This window comes from Aulonocara stuartgranti (genome assembly GCF_965226115.1).
Source record: "Aulonocara stuartgranti genome assembly, chromosome: 10".
NCBI classification, from domain to species: Eukaryota; Metazoa; Chordata; class Actinopteri; order Cichliformes; family Cichlidae; genus Aulonocara; species Aulonocara stuartgranti.
Window position 1 is genome coordinate 29406259 of NC_138946.1, and position 22486 is coordinate 29428744.

General features: G+C 38.0%; 1 protein-coding gene and 1 long non-coding RNA gene across 4 annotated transcripts in view; one reads left to right on the top strand and one right to left on the bottom strand.

Moving 5' to 3' along the window:
- The window catches only part of LOC309715830, a 31064-nt gene extending 24466 nt beyond the window's left edge, over positions 1-6598 (bottom strand). Inside the window, exon 1 of the long non-coding RNA XR_014279319.1 lies at positions 6431-6598. This is a non-coding gene — a long non-coding RNA (uncharacterized lncRNA). The remainder of the gene's footprint in view (positions 1-6430) is intronic.
- The window catches only part of ntm (neurotrimin), a 489818-nt gene that overhangs the window by 286306 nt on the left and 181026 nt on the right, over positions 1-22486 (top strand). The window lies entirely within an intron of this gene.

Sequence of the window (22486 nt, forward strand, 5' to 3'; positions counted from 1 at the left end):
CTTTTATTTTCTCTCTCTCTCTATTATAAAATCATAGCATCATGGATTATACCATGAAGTATCAGTACAGGTTTAAGACTTATTACTGTACTCGGGCGCTGGTTTAGCTCACTGGAATGAGCAGGTGACCATATGCCTCACGGCTGAGAACGTTCGAACCGCGGTCCTTTGCCACATGTCTTGGTTTCCACCACTTTCCTGTAAGTCTTCATTGTCCCTGTCAAAAGTTTAAAAAAAAGCCATAAAGAGGCCCCCCCAAAAAGACTTATTAGTGTTTGTGTTACATATGCTTCTCTGTGAATTTCCTCATATTTTTCAGTGGTGGAGCTAGTATGTGATTTATAGAAGGAAAACAGCTAAATTCAACTTTTCATATACAAATGAAAAGTCAAAACAATGTATTCTAGTGCTACTGTTTCTTTTTAAAGAGTGAGCATGACTATGGAATGACTGCAGCGCCTCCTTGTCTGCCTCCTTGTCTGTTAACAAGTTGAAAATTAATGACTTCCGTTTGCCAATCGCTTACTATGTGTAATGAACCTTAATGTGAGCTCTCACACTTTCCTCTTAGTGAGATTGTGATGTATGGAAAATTGATAGTTGTATGATTATGAGTTTGCTGTGTCTGTTGAAAGGGCTATGTATGTAAGCAGCCCACATAATTAGGATTTTGTTTTGTATTTTCTCCAAAAAATACAAAATGCATTTGAACACTTCCATTTTTAAAAAAAACAAAAGAAAAGGATATCTGGGACATTATAGCTTTTTTTTCTAATATGTAATTACATCTGAGTGCTTGTCAGAAAGTACACAGTCCATCATCTGTCTCTGCTTTCAGCCTTAATAACCCCCTACAACAACTCACTGCTTTATTCTGTGTCACTTAACAGTTGAACTTTAGCCGTGCTGTTAGACAATGCAGAGCAATATTCCAAACTTTTCTCAGGTCCAGTTGGCTTGTTAAAAGCCGCTATTGGCTGCTGTTGTTGTTTCCATTCCTTTTATTCCCTGAACACTGAGGAGCCCAGGTGTTGGCAGTGAGCAGATTGCATGGCAGCAAAGTGATATTTTGATGAGGTGACAGTCAGCTAGCTTTGCAACTCCGCTGTGCAACACAGTGACTGGCCACTCCAATGGGACCAACAGATTCTTAGGTCCACACAGCTGGCAGTGGCTCTTGCCAACTGTGGCAGCTCCCAATCACAGATGTTCAGGCAGCTACCATTGGCAACATATAACCCTTTTTGTTGACCTTATTCACAAAAATAGTGAGATACATATTAAGAGTAAAATGCTGCAGCCCTTACTAAACCTATTAATGGAATATATTGAGCATATGGGAGATTAGCTTGTTGGTTAAGCATAAGCAGAAAACATAAACAACAACATAAAGACAACATAAAGAAAATGTCCTCACTAACAGATTAGCATGAAGCAGTATCTCTGATTACTGATAGGTAATTTAATCTTTTTCTTGTTGTAGTTGACAACTTTTTTAGACTGTTTTCTTATTCACAATAGAAAATAAAAAAAAAACATATCAAATGCTTATATTGATATATTTTATGATATTGTGAAAATATTATCTCATTTTGAATTTTTTGGCAGCACTGTGTCCTAGCAGAGCAACGGAGCAATTAACTCTAAGTTGTACTCAAAAGAAATAGCTGGATGAACATTTTGCAACCAATTAGGCTAAGTGACAACAGGGCAGTAACATGATTGGGTATAAAAAGGACATCTTAGAGAGGCGGAGTTCTTCAAAGGATAGAGGTTTAAAAATATTGTCTCTAGATAAGGTAAAGTAATACCTCATCATCTACAGTACATGATAGTACATATTAGTCATACTATCGTGTACAAATAGTTCGGCATGGAATGTTTTTAGTTTCACAAAGTTGCCTTTTAGTTTGTAAAGCACTTTGTGCAGCATGAGCTGTTGGAAAGGTGCTATATAAAAAAAAAACTGACCTTGACCTTGACAAGCTAAAAGAGCATTACTGTTTTATGTTGAGGAAACTGTGACATTCTAAATATAATTGATTTAAAAAAAAATATTCTCACAATGACAACACTGAGTGATCCTGTTGGTGAGCTTGGAATAAATCTGTAAACGAAGAATTTGTCAGCGTGGTGACTGAAGGGAGTAGATCATGTGCAGATAATATTGTGTTCCATGATATATGTTGGCCTAACTTAGGCAAATTTTATCCTCCATGGTCACCAGTAAGTCAATGGGTACAAGACTATCAGGAAACTCCATTGAGAAAAATAAACTGCCTGACTGGAGCTTCATCCAGGAGACACCCTGAGAGAAAACTAAAATAACTCTGTATCAGGGCATCCAGTAGTTCCTGTAGTTCGACTGGAGGCGGGGAAATTTGTGGTACACTGCTAGGTATGGTGGCGGCAATCAAGGCATTTTGTTTTGGTCACTTTGTCAATGGGGATGAATCATCCCTGTTTCCCGGTTTCTTAAAGGTGCCCAGAGGCTTACCATTTGACAGGCCTTTGGTGTAACTTAGGATCACCCTTTTTTAGCTCTTTGAGGATACTATTCCTCAAAACTTCATTCCTGATAATCATAACATCTGCCAGGACGATGAGCAAGTTCCATGCTCTGTCAGTCCACAAGAATTAATGCAGATTTTTACTGGAAAATATGGGGTTGTTCTCCGGCCGGTCTGTCAAACTATGGTTAGTTCCTACCACTGGCATGGAGAAGGTTTTTCAGACCAGATCTTTTTCTGTTTTGATAAAAATCTGAATGATCTTTATTTGGCCAGATTTGTGCACACAAGCACATTTTGGTTTTCTTTGCTCTCTGCATGCAAAAAACAAACACACTAATGTTTTGTTAAATATATACAATAAAAAATTCCCCTTCACACCTGTGGACAGTTTGTCTTTCAAACTTGATGAGTTTGATGGCCCTGTGCAGTAAAGGAAAAACAAGTTAGAGAAAGTCTCAAGAAACTATGAAAACAAGTACCAAATTGAGTGGTGCAATGTGCATATGTGCATATGACCTAAGTGATATAACAGTAGGTTATTTTATAGTTCAGAAATAAGGAAGAAACTTTCTATCTGGCAGCTGGCTTTAGTAAACAGCGCTCTTTAGTGCTTGTCTAAAAGCAGCAGTTTGACCAGTTTATGTTGAGGATCTTCTTAGCCCTGGACCTGTACAGGTCCTGGATGAGGGAAGATCAGTGCTGATGATTGGCTCTGCAGACCTGATTGTCTGTTGCAATCCTGCCCTGTCCTTCTTTGTGGCTGAGCAGAACCAGACAGTGATGTGATGTGCAGACATATGTGCACATGACAGACTGGATAATGGCATTGTAGAAAATAACCAGCAGCTCCTATGGCTGGTTGAACTTCCTGAGTTGATGGAGGAAGTATTATATTATTACTATGCGACGCCCATCTTCCAGACAGAGTCAAAATGTGAGGACCACTTCAGATCATGTGATAAGGGGGATACTAGGAATCTGAATTGATCCCCAGTAGAGACACTCTTGTGTAGGAAGGTTATTGTGGGGGTTTCTGAGAAAGTTCACCAACATCTCCACTTTTTTGACCGGGAGCAGCTTCAGGTGGTTCTGACTGCACCAATGAACGAGCTGGTCCACCTCCTGTCTGACTTGTCATCGTTCTGGATGAGACCAGTAATGGTGGTGTCATCTGAGCAGGAAGCTAGTGATCCACTGACAGGTGGAGGCGCATAAAGCTTGGTTAGCTTCCAGTGGAAGATGTCTGAGATTACGGTATTGAAGGCTGAGCAGAGGTCAACAAAGAGTATCCTGGCGTATAGTCCTAGGTTGGTTGAGGTGATGTGTACAGTCCCTTACCGACTGTATCCTAGGCCAACCTGTTTGGCTAGTAAGTAAACTGCAGGGAGTCCAGCAGAGTCTCTGCAATGTTCTTCCGGTTGGTTCAAAACCTGTCTTTGAAAAGATTTCATGACAACAGATGTAAGAGCAACAGGCCTGCTGTCATTTAATCCAGTGCTGGTGGACTTTTTGGGACTGGGATGATGGTCGAGCATTTGAAGCAGGAAGGCACATCACACAGCTCCAGAGAGCTGTTAAAGATTCAGGTGAAAATAGGGGCTAGTTGGCTGGCACACACTTTCAGGCATGACGGAGATAGGCTGTGTCCCAATTCAGGGTCTGCACGATTGAAGTACGCATTTCAAGTGCGATTACGTCACCACCACGTAACGACGGCTGTCCCAACTCGAAGTGTACTTCAAATGCATACTCCAAATGCGCCGTCGATTTCCCCAAATATCAAGCGTGGTCCCATATATCCCACAATTCATAGCGCGGCGGTGGGTGTGGATAATTTTGCCGCAAAATACGGCAGAAGGGAGCGGCCAAAGAGTGAACTGTCAAAAGTAAGTACTGAATATTATGTAGTTTATGTATGTGCGAATGTTTAATAATGAAGAACATTAAAACATTTCTGTTGGCCACATGTCGGCAAAGTTGTGTGACATTAGTAATGTTTGTACTTTCAGCGTTAACTTGGTTTTAAAGCCTCTACTTCAATATATATATATAGTCTACCTTAATCTTACAGAGAATGTGATGATTTTATGGATAATTAAAGTCAGTCATATATCCACAAACACAACAAGCTGAAAGTCAGTGAATCTGAATATCACGGCACAAGCAGGATTCACTGCACTGTTAATGTTAGCTATGTTATATTGCTGCCTCTGTTTGGTGGTGTCGAGCCAAACGGACTTTAACGTGTGTTTGAATGAGCCGACGGTTCACTCGTTAAGCTAAAAGAAAGATGCTTTAATCACAGGAGTCACACATGTGTCCACTGTACCATCTGGGAACTCTTCTTGTTTAGCACTCGTAATAACACAAACACTAAATCCTCCTTCTCTTGTGCTGGTTTGTAGCAGTGTATACACCTGAGACTGTCACCTGTCTGTCTGTCCTGCACTCTCTCTCTGTTTCTTTCTCTCTGATTGTGGAATAAAAGTATGAACATGTATTTATAAGTTACACTTGTGTTTGAATCCTGCAGCTTATCACACATTTGATTTCCATGTGTGACAACTGCAAGTGTCCAGAGTGAGGACAGACTGAGGGGCCCACTGCTGCACATCATCTGTGAGGCTTTGCACCCCTGATGATCCACCAGGACAAATTCAGCAGTGTGTGAGGAAGAGGAGGAGGAAGAGCCAGCAGCAGCTGACAGATGGATAGAATAGCCAGACTGTTCCCTGTTTGTGAAGGACTGCTAGAAAAGTTTACAATAACTAACTGTCTGTCCTGAATCAGTCTTATTAGGTAATGTTCAAATAATATTGTCATTCCAGTGTTTTCAGTGTGGGAGAAAGTACAACCAGAAAACACTGAGGGAAAAAAAAGCATTATCATAGATTTGTCCATGCCTGATGATAGCTATATACCGAGCATAAATGGCCTCATTCCCAGTGGACCATGCCATTTCTCTCTTTCCAAGTCCTGCCAATTCACCCTGACTTCTGGTACTTGTTTGGAGTCAAGTGAAAAGATTCCTATTATTTAACGGTCAGGCTAACATTTGGTTGCAACAGCAGCCCCAAACTGTTTGACCCACTCCACAAAGCCCTATATTGGATTCTCTCTCTTCTTGAAATTTCCTGGTTTTATCCCCTTCCACATCACCTGAAGGGGATAAAACTGTTTCTTCTCTTCAGCATGGCATCCCGAGTTTTGCCAAAATATGCAGGAGCGGTTCCTGCCTTCTTCAGCTATTTTTGAAATTGACCCAGTGGTCTTTGCAGCCTTACTATGGGGCCATGAAAGGTAAAAACTATCTATCCTCATCCACTCACACAACCGTGCTATAGTAGACATAATTAACAAAGGCCAAAGCAATTCCCCTTCCATCATACCCTTCATGCAAGTACAGTGACTACTTCCTGGGACACATGCTCGAATGTGTTCCTGCATGCTTTCTTTGGATTCCTACGCTGTTCAGAATTTACCTCTACATCAATGAAATTCCATCTAGATCTTCATGCCTGCATGAGCAACCTTCATCATGAGACAGTCATATATCTAAGACTGAAGGGAGCAATTATTTTTTTCACAGCACTACAACATGTACAGCACTGTACTGATCTGTTATATACAGAGATGGGCAGTAACGCGTTACTGTAATTTGATTACTTTTTTCAAGTAACGAGTAAAGTAAGGAATTACTATTGCAAAAATGCTAATTAGATTACCGTTACTTTCCCGTAGGAACGCTGCGTTACTGCGTTACTAAAATCGTGATTTTTTTGCAAGAATGTCTCACAACAGTGACGTAAGCGAGTGCGCCGTTAGTGACAACAGCTGTGTGCAGATCAACAAGGGATCACATATCGATTGTGGGAGAGAGTATGAGCGTGCAGTGTTTAAAGCGTGGAAGTACTGACCTTACTTTGAGTTTGATTCCATAAAAAGTGACAAAAACATTAGTGTCCATCGTGCGTGGGAAGAAAACTTCTTTTTACAGCGAAAAAAAACCCTAAACTTCCAAGCAAGCACCAAGTGCGCAAAAACGTAATGGGAAATTCACAGAGAAACTCGCGGATTCTTCAACTGACCGCAGCACACCTGCACCAGGGTAAACCTCCGCCTACCGTAGTCCTGCTTTACAGGTGAAAATAGAGCAACAGGACCGCTGAGTCTTTGACTTTATTTATTTTCTGCTTTGTTTTACTTGCATCTATTTGAAAGAGTGAGTGTAAACACAAAAAGTATTTTATTTTATGTGCTGGAATGTTTAGAAAATGTGTAGAAAACTAATTTATTCAAGTCAGAGAATGTTGCATATAATAAAATTTTTGCTTGATGCATAAAGTTAAAAGATTAAAACTGATAAAACAAGTTAAAAAAAGAGACTTTTCCATTTGATCACATTTTGTATGATGGATTATGTAGAAAAAGTAGAATTGGGCTGAAAGATCTATTGCTTTATCACCTCTTCAGGTTGTAAATCGTGTTTTAAAAAATTTATTAAGTAACTAAGTAACTAAGCAATTAATTACTTTTGAAAATAAGTAATCAGTAAAGTAACGTGATTACTTTTTGGGGGAAGTAATCAGTAATTAGTTACTGATTACTTTTTTCAAGTAACTTGACCAATACTGGTTATATATATCACTCAATGCCTCAAAGGCACAAAAAATTAACAGTAAATCATTGTACAGTCTTAGTGTAACTTAATGAAATATTGTTGGTCATATTATTGTTTTCAGTTAAATCAGACTTAAGTCTAACTGTGTTCCATGTCTCTATACGCAAAATCAACTTGGCAACTTAGCACTTTCCTTCTAGCAGATGTAGCTAGTGTAGGCTCCCAGAGAAACTGTAACATGTACTTGAGGTTATAACGGGAAGACAGAAAGAAAAAAATCGGTGGAACCTATGTTTTGCAGATTACGGTAACTCTATTTTTCTTACATTGCCCAATCTAAGTACAACTTGATGATGATTTAACATGATGATTTCCTTCTTTTTTGAAAGAAGGAAGTTATAATTTAAGGGGGTTTTGTAACTTCAAAACAGGGAAGGTACGTACTACAAGAAAAGGCTTTTGTGTTTCTGCTCATGGAGTGAAACTATGGAACAGTCTGAATATGGAATTAAAGCAATGTCCAAACATAAAACTGTTCAAAAAGAGTTATAAAAATATGATCTTCTCGAACTATAAAGAAAAGGAAAATATTGAAATTAAGTTAATGTCTCTATTTAAAAAATAAATAAATAAAAAATAACAATAATTCATGATGGGATATTATAGTATATAGTATATCAGAAATCTGTTCACTATTTTTATTACAAATTATATCAGAAAGGAAGCTGATATTAACTGATAATTTATGGCAAAGGGGTGGGATTAAATAAGTGTTTACTTCTTCCCACTCCCTTTCAACATGTAAATTAATCAGAAGGTTTTTTTGTATGTATTTTGTATAGTATTTTTTTTTTCTTATTTTCTTTTCTAAATGTACCTGTATATTGTTCACATGTTGAAATAAATTACCAATCAAATCAAATCAATCAAACATAATAGTATGAGAAATATATCTAATGTAAACAAATTTAGGGCAGGAATAGGTACTCTTGTTCGCATAAACATTTTTCATATTTCCAAACTTTATAAGCCCTGTATTAATATTCATTACAGTTTGGGTAAAAGGTTATGTGAAAGAAAAACAAAACAAAGGCTGATTATTTTCTTGTCTACAGCGTGCTGTGATAGGTGAGTGTGTCTGCATGTGTGTGCCCTCTAGCTTGACCATGACTCATCACTGGAGCTTTTAAACTCCAGCTAACCCTCTGGGGTATTACATGTTCTCATCCTTGTCTCTAGACGGCTTGAGTGAAGATGATCCTCATTAAAGTGTCCAGATAGAGGGCATGTGTCTTTGTGGCTTCTCCTGTTCTCACACTAAGAAACTCAATCTGACAAATCCTCTTATAAAAATATCATTCTCTCACCCTCCCATCACAGACCCCGTTCTCATCAGACATCAATGCCTCATTTGTCCTTCTTTATTTGCACACAGCATTGATCAGGTGAAAGCAGAACTGAATCTGGTTCAGGCCATGTGGAGGACTTGTCTTTCACTGAGTATTTTTGCTGGGACATGACATGTGAGGTATGTCGATTACTGTTAATATCGTCTCACCAGCATGCAGATGAAGAGTGAGGTTGCCGTCTCATCAACTACAATAATTGAACTGTCATCCAAATTGCCATATTGTCCAGGTCTCTTCTTGTATTCCCTTTTTATACATTTCATGAAATTTTCATCACCTCAGAGGGGGAGTTATTTCCTGTCTTCATTTATTCATCTAACTTGAATGGTGTTCAGGACAGGCTGACAGTGAACATGATCTACAGCTGTGTTATATCAGATGAAAGCTGCATATTTATTAAGGAACACTCAAGACACCTAACAACACAATAAAGCCATACTTTCTTCGACTAGCAATTGGTGTATGGCTCAACACGGACCATTCTACCAGCAAAGAAACAAAGAAAAAATATTGCTCCCTTCACATGCCCTTCCTTCACAAGTGCAAAAAGCTTTCTCATACTCAGAACCAGTGAGACAACTATCCCCAACTGACCTTTTGAACACCATGTTACCCAAACCGATTCAAATCAAACAACTGCTTTAAGCTTTTTGGTAAGTGTGTTTTTGGTTGTTTACAAAAAGACTAATATTCTGGGATCTTTTAATAAAAACAACAACTTGAAAAAAATAGTCTGAAAGAATAGTCTGTGCATTTCCCACATACTGACCACTGCAAATTGGAAAAAGTCAGTTCAAATGTGTGACCAAATACCACAGTGCTCTCTGTGGTAGAACAAGTTTGACAACCAACATGTATGATAACCAACCCTGGTCTACCCTACTTATTTGTTCATTTAAACATTTTCACATCGTTAAGATCTTTTCATGCAGAATGACTGCTAAATGTTCCAGAACAAACATGAGGAGAACTGAATTTAATGTTTTAAAGGGACCATAGAAGACACTGAATCATAACTGTCAAAACAGAGTGTGAGAAAACAAAAATCAAGGTGAAGTTTGAAACATCTTCCCTGACGTTCTATGATGAGAATAAACAAATTCAAATGTGTCAAAGGTAGGCTGTTTGAGTTCTCTTATTCATTCTATTAATGTTTTAATTATTATTCTTTTCTCAGCTTTTCTTGGAGGATGTGTTCATTATCACATTCAGGCGCTTGCAAATGAGAGAAATTAGCAATGCTCTAAGAATATTATGTCTGTAGGGTGAGAATAGGCCAAACTTTAATGCTAGATGTGAAAAACTTGTGAACAGTCATTAGAATAGCATAAATGACCAAACATGCAACGCAATATTACAGCGAAGCGGGGTCCACCATGTCCGTTTCACGCTTTGCCTCTCCAAAGTGTGAAGTGGACACAGAAGTCTCTTCCAGTAAAATCTTCCAGCGGGGAGAGTTAATATATTTAAAGCGGAGAAGTCGTTAATGGCCAAGGAAGGTATGAAGTACATTTCAGGGCTAACATGTATTTACACCTAATTGTGTTAGTAATGTCTGTTTAAACATTCTCCCATGATGTTTAAATGTAGTGTTGGATTGACATAAAAACATCCCTCTGCTCTTACTGCAACTTCTGTATATGTGTCCATTTCACACTTTGCCTCTCCAAAGCTTTGCCGTGATACTGGATACTAGATGTGGGGGTTAAAATATTCATTTTAGAACTTCTGTGAGAATCATGACATTCTCTGGTTTCTTATTACAATCACAGTTATTCAGTAGTGGTTGTCCATACAACCACAGGAAAATTAAAACAGGGATATAACACAAACTAACACAGAGCCCTCTGAGAGCACCTGTAACTATACCTATAGCTGAATTTACAATAGCACATTAACAAACTGTAAGCGTAGTTTAAATACTTTGTGCTTGAATTTCTTGCCACTGGCATCTATTTCTCCCTCAACCCAACAAGTTGGGTCAGATGGATGTCATTCTCTAAGCCCCGTTCCAGTCTCTTCCTGTAATGAGATTGCTTTTGTTCTCTCTGATATCGTTTTTGACTTTACATACAATATAGAGGGCCCCAGGATGAAAATAGATTTCAACTGACTTAAAGTAAGTTGATACTAATATGTTTAACTTGTCCTATTTGAAATTTCTTTTATCTAAAACGTTCTTTTAATATCATACGTTAAAAAGAAGCACTTCCTATGAACTGGAAAAAAAGAAGAAGCTGCAGCTGGAGGCAGAATTTAAATTGCAGGAGCACTAGACACTCTTTGAAAAAATAGGAGGTCACTTCAGGTACCAGTGAGGGAAATGATTTATATACTTATTTATATCACTTAGTAGATCTGGTAATAATACCATTACCCTCCAAAAATGAGAAATAAATATCATTTGAATGGGGATCAAGACTGCAAGAAAATCAATTATTGGTAGCATTTAATTAATTGTTAATAAGCAATGATAATAGAAGTGCTGTGTTGTCAATTAAAAAAAAGCCAATCATGTTCTTATCTATGTGGTGCTACCTAACTGTCAGCATGCTACTGCTTGAAGTACAGAGGTTTAGCCTAATTGTACAGAAATTAGGGGTTTTACTGTATAATTACATATTAACTATAATATATAATTTTTTCTAGGCCTATACCATACTCAGTGACAAAATATGTTAAGTTTATTTTGTTTTTCAGAAGCCAGTTGATAATTACTTTGCAATTTGTTGATTATTTTGTTAATATTAAAACTTGTTGTAATGGTACCATAAAAACTACTTATTTATGACTTAGTACAAATTTGTTCTGTGATACCTAACCATTTAAATTTGCCTGATGTGAGTGCTGATGTGGAGTAGATAATTTGATCCCCTCAGAGGGGAATTCACATGAAATGTCAGCATGATAGATACCCACAGACCCTTATCAAAAAGGCTCTGCCCACTGAGTCCATGGCATCCTGCTAAACCACCCATGTTACCCAGGCAACAAATCAGGGAGGAAGTGTTTTGGTTTCTCTGTCATAGACAGTATACTGGTTAACTGAGGAAGATGGTGCAGGATGCATGCTGAGGAGTGGGGGGTCACTCTTGGTCTGGGCTGCCCACAGCTTTTGTATGTCTGTCTCATTTCACAATCCATCAACCGAGCGTGACTGTCAGGCGAGCCTTCAGCTCCAGCAATCCATCAGGGCCTGTCACCCAGCCATCACAACAGAGAGATGAGGCCCCAACATTCGAATTCCATTAGCCCCAGTTATAACGCCAGGCAGCCCAGCCAGCCAGCCAGCACCTTGTCTAGGACCCAAAGAGATAATAAAATGACGAATCAAAAACAGACTCCACTGCTGACTTCCCTTGGGATATGCTGAAGTATCAACACTACATTGATACATAACATGGTTGATGTTACTTTTCATTTTTTGTCTTTTCATGTTTTCTCCAAAAATAGAGTTTTGCTCCTCCTTGCAAAAAGGACTTAAGCTTTAAATTAAAATCATGGGTTTGACTGGCATCTCTGGTTTTAATGGTGAGATATACTTAGAGCTCCAGAAAGTGACAAACACGATTTCTCAAATTATGAACACACATGAGTTTTTTTGAGTCACATTCAAGAAAAGGACAAGTTGATATTATTCTCTATAGGGAGATATGTATGATTCTGTACCAAAGCTACCACAAGCAGATGTTACAGCAGGTGTGTAAATATTAGTTTTTGAATAAATAGAATTTGCAAATGGGACAAGTTTCACCTTAATTAAAACATACACACAAAAATATCATATCTAGGAAAATGTCATGATAGCTTTCACAGCAATCTTATCATAATTAAAAGCATAATGAAATTTAATTTTTAATTATCAGAATCACCATGACAACCCCTAATCACATTAATAAAATCATTTCTTCATCAATATATATATATATATATATATGCAGAACATAGGCAAAATTTCTGTTTCATAAAGCTAATTACAAATGTTCTATTTCTATTCAGAGGTAAACAGGAAGTCAGTCATTTGGGGTTTGCTCAGATAATAGATTCTCTTAAATCTGAGAATTGTTTCTGCTATTAACAAAGACAGTAAATAAGATAGTACTGATCTACATAAACGTGTATTTTCTAAAGTGCTGAATGACCTCTTGCTCCATGTAACATGTATTATGAAGATTACACTCTATTCCCTATAGAGACTGCTTATATATGAAAGACAACAAAAAATGTGTTAGTGTCAACCAGCAAGTGCCAAATGAGCAAAGGATAAGATAAAGATTGTAGAGGCGTCCATTCCAGACAGAAGTACAGAGAATTAGCCAACATTTTATCGGAGACCATTTCATTTAAGACAATTAAATATCAATATTGTTGTGACTCTAGTATGTGACTTTTGACCTACTTCATGCACTGCTCTACTTTCCATTGGAAATTGTAGGAGATGTCATGCTGCCTCCACTTTGTTCAGCTAAGCTCCAGTATTAGTACCCTGGGTTTTTAGGTAGGTAGAGAAGATGAGCAATGTTGTCTCATCTTGCCATTGTTGCCTTTCTCCTTAATCCTTCAGGCAGTCAATTTGAAGGCAGCGAAGTGTGAAGCCCTATAATGATGGGTTATTGACCCGTTTGCTGTTTGGCAATGAGGAGAGAGACAAAAAGGATAGGTTCTGTTTCCTGTGATATTTAGGTAGCTCTCTGGCACTGAGTGTAATATGACGGAAACTGATATTTCTTATGTCTAATGGCTATGCAAATATTAGTAACTGTTTGAGTGCAGTTCAATGTAATCCGTTTCATCTATTTTCGTGTGTGTTTGTGTGTGTTGTGGGGGGCTCTTTGTTTACCATTTTTAGATAGCTAAATTTAGCAAAATACATCAGAAGGTATGGATTAAAAACTTATATGTCAATGACACAGAGACATTTATGGTGGTATCACATTTTGGTATTGGACACAAAGAACTGTATGTTCAGGCTCTCTCTGTGTACCAACCTGTAGTATTGGGTTGCATTAACCAATGAATCACAAACACACAACCTGACATTCCAGGATAATTTTTTTTTAACTTCTACTACTTATTGTAGGGTCAATCACACAATATAAAGCGCCTTGAGGCGACTGTTGTTGTGATTTGGTTTTGTATAAATAAAATTGAACTGAATTCAAATGTAATGTAAAAGTTAAAATGACACTTTTGACAAAATAAAACAAGTAAATCTGACAAGTATGAAAAATTATTAATATAGTGCCATGAAAAAATACTTACTTTTACTTACTTTACTTACCATTATTGGAGAGTTTTTCAGTCAAATCAAATGTAAAAGCTGACTGTGGCAGAACATGCAAATATGTAAATGTAAGCAAACTGGAAATTAGGAAAAGCAAAAAAAAAATTTTTTATTTTGCTAAGAAAAAGTGACGCTTGCTATCTCATCCAGAAAAAAATAACCCCAGCTTCTTAGAAACACAGTTGTGTGCCCTTTTTTGTCCAGGTCTGTTCGCTCTCTCTCTCTCTCTCTCTCCCTGTCTCTGTCTTCCTTTCTCTCTCTCTGCTCTCCATGAGGTTCTGGTGGTTATCTATCTTGACATGAAGGAGGGAAAGCCTCAGGGTAACACTTGACAGGGATTCCTTTCCATGATTCTTGGCAGCTCTCTCCATTCCCTTGCTGTCACTGTAGGGGAATATAAGGGAGTCATAAAAGACTGCTGTCATGTCACTGTCAAAAACACTGTATGGAACCAAGACGTCCCACACCAGTGCAGACTGTGAGCTACAAAAATGTGTTTTGTGTGTTGTGACTAGGGTAAAGAAAAGATGTACTTCTGTCTTTGGCTGCCAGTATATGTTTTCATATAAAGTCACTTTTTGGTCAAAAATTTCCTACATAATAAATACCAACACTGATGTCTCCTAGTATATATCTGGCATATATCTTCACCAAGCATATCTTTTTTAAGGACACTTATTAATTTTGAATGTGATACAATGGGTTTGCGTATGATTAGAACAGTACTTTAGGCAAATCCAGTATGTACTTTTCATGCAAAGATTAGAGTTAAGGCTAGGGCACCGTTAAAAATGGACAACATTTATCAACAACATCAAAATGATTAGGTCCTTTATTGATATTGTCATGAACTGGCTGTGTGGAGGCAGATGAGGACCCAAACGCAAAACTCACGGAGACAAAAAGCTGAACTCAAAATCACTGCTTTATTGCAGGCTTCAGAAAGAACTGAACTAAACTGGGAATGCTAACTGAGGACCGAGGGAACACAGAAAAGCACACAGGTTCGGGGAGGAGACATTGACGACGCGACACCGAACTGAGGGAGACATACACATAAATACACAGAGGGTTAACGAGGGAAGTGGGAGCACACGGGAAACACAGCTGACACAGATAATCATAACAAGACACGGCAAGAGTAACACAACACTGACGGGAGACTGTCAAAGTAAAACAGGAAGTACACAGAGGTGCAGACAGGAGGAGAGAGAGAGAGACAGGAGAGCATAGCGGGCTGGGGAAACATGGAATAAAACACAAGGAGGGGAGATGAGGGCTCACAGAGACACAGAGGGGCACACAGGGGGTAAAAGTCACAAGGGGAAATCAAATAAGAAACAACTTAACAGAGCAACCCAGGAACCATGGCCTAAATAAAGAACAAAATACAAAAATACATGAAAACTAAGAATGCTGGGCCAACATGGGCCATGATCATGACAGATATGTAATTTATGATACCAGCCTGTCATATTTAAAACAACTTCAAAAACAATCTGTCATGTTTCGGCTGTGTGGCAGGCTGGAATGGACCCAAACGCAAACTCACGGGAACGGAACTTAAACTCAAAAACACAGCTTTATTGCTGGGAAACAGATCATATAAACAATACAAAACTAAACTGGGAAAAACTAATTATAATGTGCACAAGGAGACACAGGGAGAATCACACACAGCTATGAGGGACGACGCAACATGGAACAGAGGGGGACTCTGACATAAATACACAGAAGGTAACGAGGAAAGTGGAAGCAAATGGGGAACACAGCTGAGGATAATTACACGTGACAGGACAGGAAAGACACGGAAACTGAAAATGCTGACACCAGACACAAACCTTCAATGCAACACAGGATGTACACAGAGGCAACCTGGAGGGACAGAGAGAGAACAAGGAGCAGCACATGACGGGGTGAGGAAAACACGGAACACAAGGCACCAGAACTCACATCACAATATAAACACAATTACACAAAGGGAGACACAGGGGGCAACTACATGAGGGAACGCTATTAAAAACACAAGAAACTCAAACTAGGACACTAGGCTCTGAATAAACTAGGGCAACAAAGAAAACTTGGAACATAAATTTATAATACAAAAACAATGAGGCACAAGAAACTCAAAACACTGGGTCCGGCAGCCTCGCCTCTGTCAGTGCGCCCCAGGGCAGCTGTGGCTACAGTGTAGCTTGCTATCGCCAGTGTATGAATGTGTGTGTGAATGGGTGGATGACTGAATGTAGTGTAAAGCGCTTTGGGGTCCTATGGACTAGAAAAGCGCTATACAAATGCAGGCCCATTTACCATTTACTTTGTTTTTGGATCGATTGCAGAGAGATTGCATGTAACTTCATATTTTTAATTGAGCAACAGCATGATCTCTCACCCAAATGGAAATGCCAGAAGGTATCAAAGTAGGGAGAAAGAAAGAAATTGGGCCAAGGTTACTGGAAAAGCAATATGTATTTAGCAATATTGAGATGTTGAAAGTGAGGAAAAAAACTGTCTTTTTCTCTTTGTCTGCGAGTAATAAAAGATAGATGTTATGTGAGTGTTGTCATTGAGCTTTGACAGCCCAAGCTGGTTTCTTGTCAAACAAAAAGTGTACTGTATTTTTTTCCACTAAAGCTAAAAATAGGAAGCCCAGTGCCTTCACCTGTCTTGCTTCTTTTAATGCACAGCACTCTTAAAGAAAATAGAGCATTTGTTCTGTAACTAATACTGTTACAAATCATTTTGTTGTGGATTTGGAAGTAGTCCATTGAGAAAAAACATTAAATCGTTCAAATTTTAATCAGTAGTATTCATTTGATGTAAAGAAACATGTACTCATTTCCAATGTTCTTGGTAAGTCATAGTGTTTATAGTGGCTGCTGGTCTGAGTTTTGAGGTCCTGAATGTTCTTTGTATTTAGCTTGAAGCCATTTTGTTTTTAAGGGAAAATGCTCAGCTCAGTCCAGGGATGTTGTAAGCATCAGTAAAATTTGGTACATCAACATTTTCATTCTCTTAAATAAAGCCAAGGTTAGGAATCTCATTGGGAACCCACATTATTTATCAGAACATCCAGTGGGATCTATGTAGAGATCCATTATTTCAACAGTAAAAGGAGAGCTATTTTGTAAGCTGCATGTGTTCTCTTTGAAGTTGCCTTTAAACAAATATTTTAAATGAAGACTGAGTTTAAAAAGTGATTATCTATCACTTTTGCTTCACTTTGTAAAGCTCAATCTCTGCAAGTTACTTGTCCCAGTTATCTGTCAATTAATTAAGATGTCTGTTTGTCTAGTCATCTCCTGTTTGCCAAGTTAATTAATCTGAAGGCATTTGGTAATACTGAATGAATATATAGCACATGCACAAATATATGGCACTCCCTGAGTGCAATAAACTTAACAAAGACTTATTATCAGGACTTGTGATCTTCAGGCTTCCCTACCTAACTAAATACTACAGAAAATGTGTTTTTTTAAGAGCCTTGGGGTGACTTTTGAAATTCGTCGCTATATAGATATAACTAAACTGAATTCAATATAGTTAAACATGATGATGTTTTAATTAATTTATTAATAAGAATGTTATGACCTACGGTGGCCCCTAGAGACGAAGCACGTACAAACTCCAAAACACTTACAAATTCCAAATAGCACGTACAAACTCCAAAACACTTACAAATTCCAAATAGCACGTACAAACTCCAAAACACATTCAAACTCCAAAGCACTTACAAAATCCAAAACACTTACAAACTCCAAAACACGTACAAAATCCAAAACACATGCAAACTCCAAAACACTTACAAAACCCAAAACACATGCAAACTCCAAAACACTTACAAAATCCAAAACACTTACAAACTCCAAAACACGTACAAAATCCAAAACACGTACAAAATCCAAAACACATGCAAACTCCAAAACACTTACAAATTCCAAAGCACTTACAAAATCCAAAACACTTACAAACTCCAAAACACGTACAAAATCCAAAACACATGCAAACTCCAAAACACTTACAAAATCCAAAACACATGCAAACTCCAAAACACTTACAAAATCCAAAACACTTACAAACTCCAAAACACTTACAAATTCCAAAACATTTACAAAATCCAAAGCACTTACAAAATCCAAAACACATGCAAACTCCAAAGCACGTACAAACCCCAGAACACATGCAAACCCCAAAAACACATGCAAACTGCAAAACACAACGGAAGTGCTCCACGACGCTAGGGGCAGTGTTGAGTGTTTGTTACCTAGAACTACACAAGCCAGGAAGTACATATCCCAGACTTCATAGCACGGCGGTGGGTGTGGACAATTTTGCCGAAAAAAATGGAAGCGGGGCAGCCGAAGAGTAAACTTTCAAAAGTAAGTACTGAATATTATGTCATTTATTTATGCGCAAATGTTTAATAATAAAGAACATTAAAACATTACTGTTGACCACATGCCGGGAAAGTTATGTGACATTAGCTATGTTTGTACTAACTTGGTTTTAAAGCCTTTAATTCAAAATATACGCTGTTCAATAGTCGGCCTTAATCTTACAGAGAATGTGATGATTTTATGGATAATTAAAGTCAGTCATATATCCACAAACACAACAAGCTGAAAGTCAGTGAATGCTGTTCGGTTTGCAGTCCTGAATATCATGGCACAACCACAATTCACTGCACTGTTAATGTTAGCTATGTGATACTGCTGCCTCTGTTCAGTGGTGTCAAGCCAAACGGACTTTAACGTTTGTTTGAACGAGCTAACGGTTCACTCGTTAAGCTGAAAGAAAGATGCTTTAATCACAGGAGTCACACATGTGTCCACTGTACCATCTGGGAACTCTTCTTGTTTAGCACTCGTAATAACACAAACACTAAATCCTCCTTCTCTTGTGCTGTTTTGTAGCAGTGTATACACCTGAGACTGTCACCTGTCTGTCTGTCCTGCACTCTCTCTCTTTTTCTTTCTCTCTGATTGTGTAATAAAAGTATGAACATGTATTTATAAGTTACACTTGTGTTTGAATCCTGCAGCTTATCACACATTTGATTTCCATGTGTGACAACTGCAAGAGTCAGAGAGAGGACAGACTGAGGAACCCACTGCTGCACATCATCTGTGAGGCTTTGCACCCCTGATGATCCACCAGGACAAACTCAGCAGGGTGTGAGGAAGAGGAGGAGGAAGAGCCAGCAACAGCTGACAGATGGAGAAAATAGACAGACTGTTCCCTGTTTGTGAAGGACTGCTAGAAATGTTTAACATAACTAATTGTCTGTCCTGAATCAGTCTTATTAGGTAATGTTCAAATAATTATATCATTCCAGTGTTTTCAGTGTGGGAGAAAGTACTCAGGGCCTTCAAGTTACATACTATGAAAGGCAGAAACAAGTTTTATGTTCAGAAACCTAAAGTATGTATCAGCAGCAGAATGGACCTAAAAATAAATGTCCATGTTTGTTTCAGTTCTATGAAACTTTGAGTATTTTGGATTAGTAGATCTGCTGTGTTTGTTGCATCATATTGCTGTAATTGTTTATATGCTTTATATATTTTGAGGTAAGTTGATCTATAGTGTTACATCATATTCTATGAGGATGTTATGTGTTTGTATACTTTCTGCACAGTTTGACCCATTTATCAGAAGTCAGCCTGTCTAAGGCTCTGATATCTATTCTGTATGACGTAAAGCAGTTATTACATGGTCTGATTTTCTCACCCAATAAAGAAATATTTAATATATCAGTCTACTCTTCATTTTATCAGAAACAGTTATCACAGCTCGTAAATTTTCTTTTTATACGTATATGTAAGCATTGAGCCAAATTTAGTAATGCCAACATACTGAAGGAACAACATTTGTCTCTTATATATAATACACCTATATATACACTGTCAAAGATACTTGTCTTTGAGTGAAGATTTAAGGTGATAAGACATATAAATAACTGCAACTTGAATCTGTACTGAAGCTCAGTATTTGACACAGAGTTCATGTTCACTGCTGTAATAACTAATAATGATTAATATAATGACTATAATATTGGCCATATTATATTTACATTACCAAAGTGATATAACTTTAGTCTCATGAACAACATTAGCTAATTGTTATTTACTAGCTAATCTTAAAATGACTGTTCAGTACAGAAATGAAGCCCAAAAATCATGTTTTACAGTCCTGTGGTCTCAGCCTCAGATACTTATCAAATCACACAAAGCTCATGTAGAAACAAACAAACAAATGAACAAAATATGTTCTCCTTCATTTCTGTCAAACAAAGCTGTATGACATGTTTCCAGCGGTTAGTATCATGGTTGCTAGGCAACCTGGGCAGTGTGAAGGAGACTAGACCGTCCCATTTCAGAAGCCTACAAGCCTCACACTTCCGGCCTTAGCGGTCTTTGAGTACGCGGCCCTTGTGGACCGTTAAGGCTGCGTACTTTAAGGCTGAAGACCCTGAATTGGGATACACCCATGTGTTTGCAACAAACTTGCCGTTTATTTTGCAAATCAAGCTCAACACTACCCCTAGCGTAGTGTTTTAGTTTTGTGTTTTAGAATAGAATAGCCTCTATTGTCATTGTACAAGGTACAACGAAATTGGAGTGCCACTCCCTTGGTGCAAAATGCAATAATAAATATAAATATAAAATATAAAAAGTACAATAAAACAACCGAAGTACTCAAACAATAATAAGTACAATATATACAGAATAGCAACATTCATATAATGATAGTAATATAGTGACAGTGGCAAGTATGGTATAGTTAAACAGATTCAATTGTTTTGTGCTTATTTACTACGGTGATAGCTCTGGGAAAGAAGCTATCCCTGAATCTGTTTGTCCTGGTTTTATGTGACCTGTATCGTCGGCCTGACGGTAATAGTTCAAACAGTTGATTACTGGGGTGAAAATAGTCCCTAATGATATTGCCAGCTCTGCTGAGGTACCGAGAGTTTGCAATGGCCTCCAGGCTGGGCAGAGAGCAGCCAGTGATCTTCTGGGCTGTGTTGATGACCCTCTGCAGTACTTTCCTGTCTGCAACTGAGCACCCTGCATACCATGTTGTTATGCCATACGTTAGGATGCTCTCTATGGTGGCTCTATAGAATGTCACCAGCAGCCTCTCCTCCAGGTTGTTCCTCCTGAGCACTCTCAAAAAATGGAGACGCTGCTGGGCCTTTTTTTACCACCGCCATGGTATTTGCAGTCCAGGAGAGATCATCAGATAAGGAATATACTTTTTTCTCACATGTCCATCACTCTTACTCTCGTCTGGATTATTTTTTGGTCAGCAGCTCACTGCTGAACGACATTTCAGACACTGAGATTCACCCTATAGCTGTCAGCGATCATGGTCCTGTATCTTTAACACTAATGCACAAGAATAATACTACGCCAAGAAAAAACTGGAGATTTAATATATCACTACTTAAAGATGAAGACTTTATTAAATATTTTAAAAAAGAGTGGACTTCATATTTGGACTATAATGACACTCCCGAAACATCAGCTTCTGTTCTATGGGAAGCAGGGAAAGCTGTGATGAGAGGTAAATTAATTTCTTTCTCATCACATAAAAAGAAAAAAGAAAACAAAAATATTCAGGAATTAGAAAAAAACATCAAATCACTAGAAGAAGCCTACGCGTCCCACCAAGATCAGGAAACATTGAACAAAATACGCAAAACAAAACTAGAATTAAATGAGATAATTGATAATAAGACAAAATTCTTAGTACAAAGAGTACGCTTACAAAATTATGAACATGGTAATAAATCCGGTCAATTTCTAGCAAACCAGCTAAAAATAAAGAAAGAAAAAACAACTATATGTGCTGTTCAAGATTCATCTGGGAACACAATATATGATCCGATACAAATAAACAACATTTTCAGGGATTTCTATAAAACGTTGTATTCACCACAAATAAACCCATCTAAAAAAGAAATTGATCAGTTTTTGGACAACATAACTCTTCCAAAATTATTAGACACTCAAGCAATGGCACTGGATTCACCACTGACACCAGGTGAACTCCAGGAAGCCCTGATAAGTATGCCCAATAATAAGGCTCCAGGTCCAGACGGCTTTCCTGCAGAATTCTACAAAGAATTCTGGTCGATTCTAGCACCAGTTTTCTACAGAACGTTATTGGAAATTAAAGAAAAGGGCAGACTTCCATCAAATATGAATTCTGCAAACATTAATCTCCTGCTAAAACCAGGCAAAGACCCTGTATATCCCTCAAGCTATCGTCCAATATCCCTTATAAATGTAGACCTTAAAATAATCTGCAAAGCTCTCTCAAAGAGACTGGAGAAAATAACCCCCCTCTTAATTCATCCTGACCAAACTGGTTTCATAAAAAGTAGGCACTCATCAACAAATACACGTAGATTACTTAATTTGATAGACTACTCATACAGTAAAAACCTAGAAACTACAATATTCTCTTTAGACGCAGAAAAAGCATTTGACAGAGTTAACTGGAAATTTCTATTTGCAACTTTACACAAATTTGGTTTTGGATCCTCTTTCATAAACTGGTTAAAAATATTATATAATTCCCCAACAGCTTGTGTTAGAACAAATGACCAAACATCCTCCAGCTTCTGTCTCTTGAGGGGCACCAGGCAGGGATG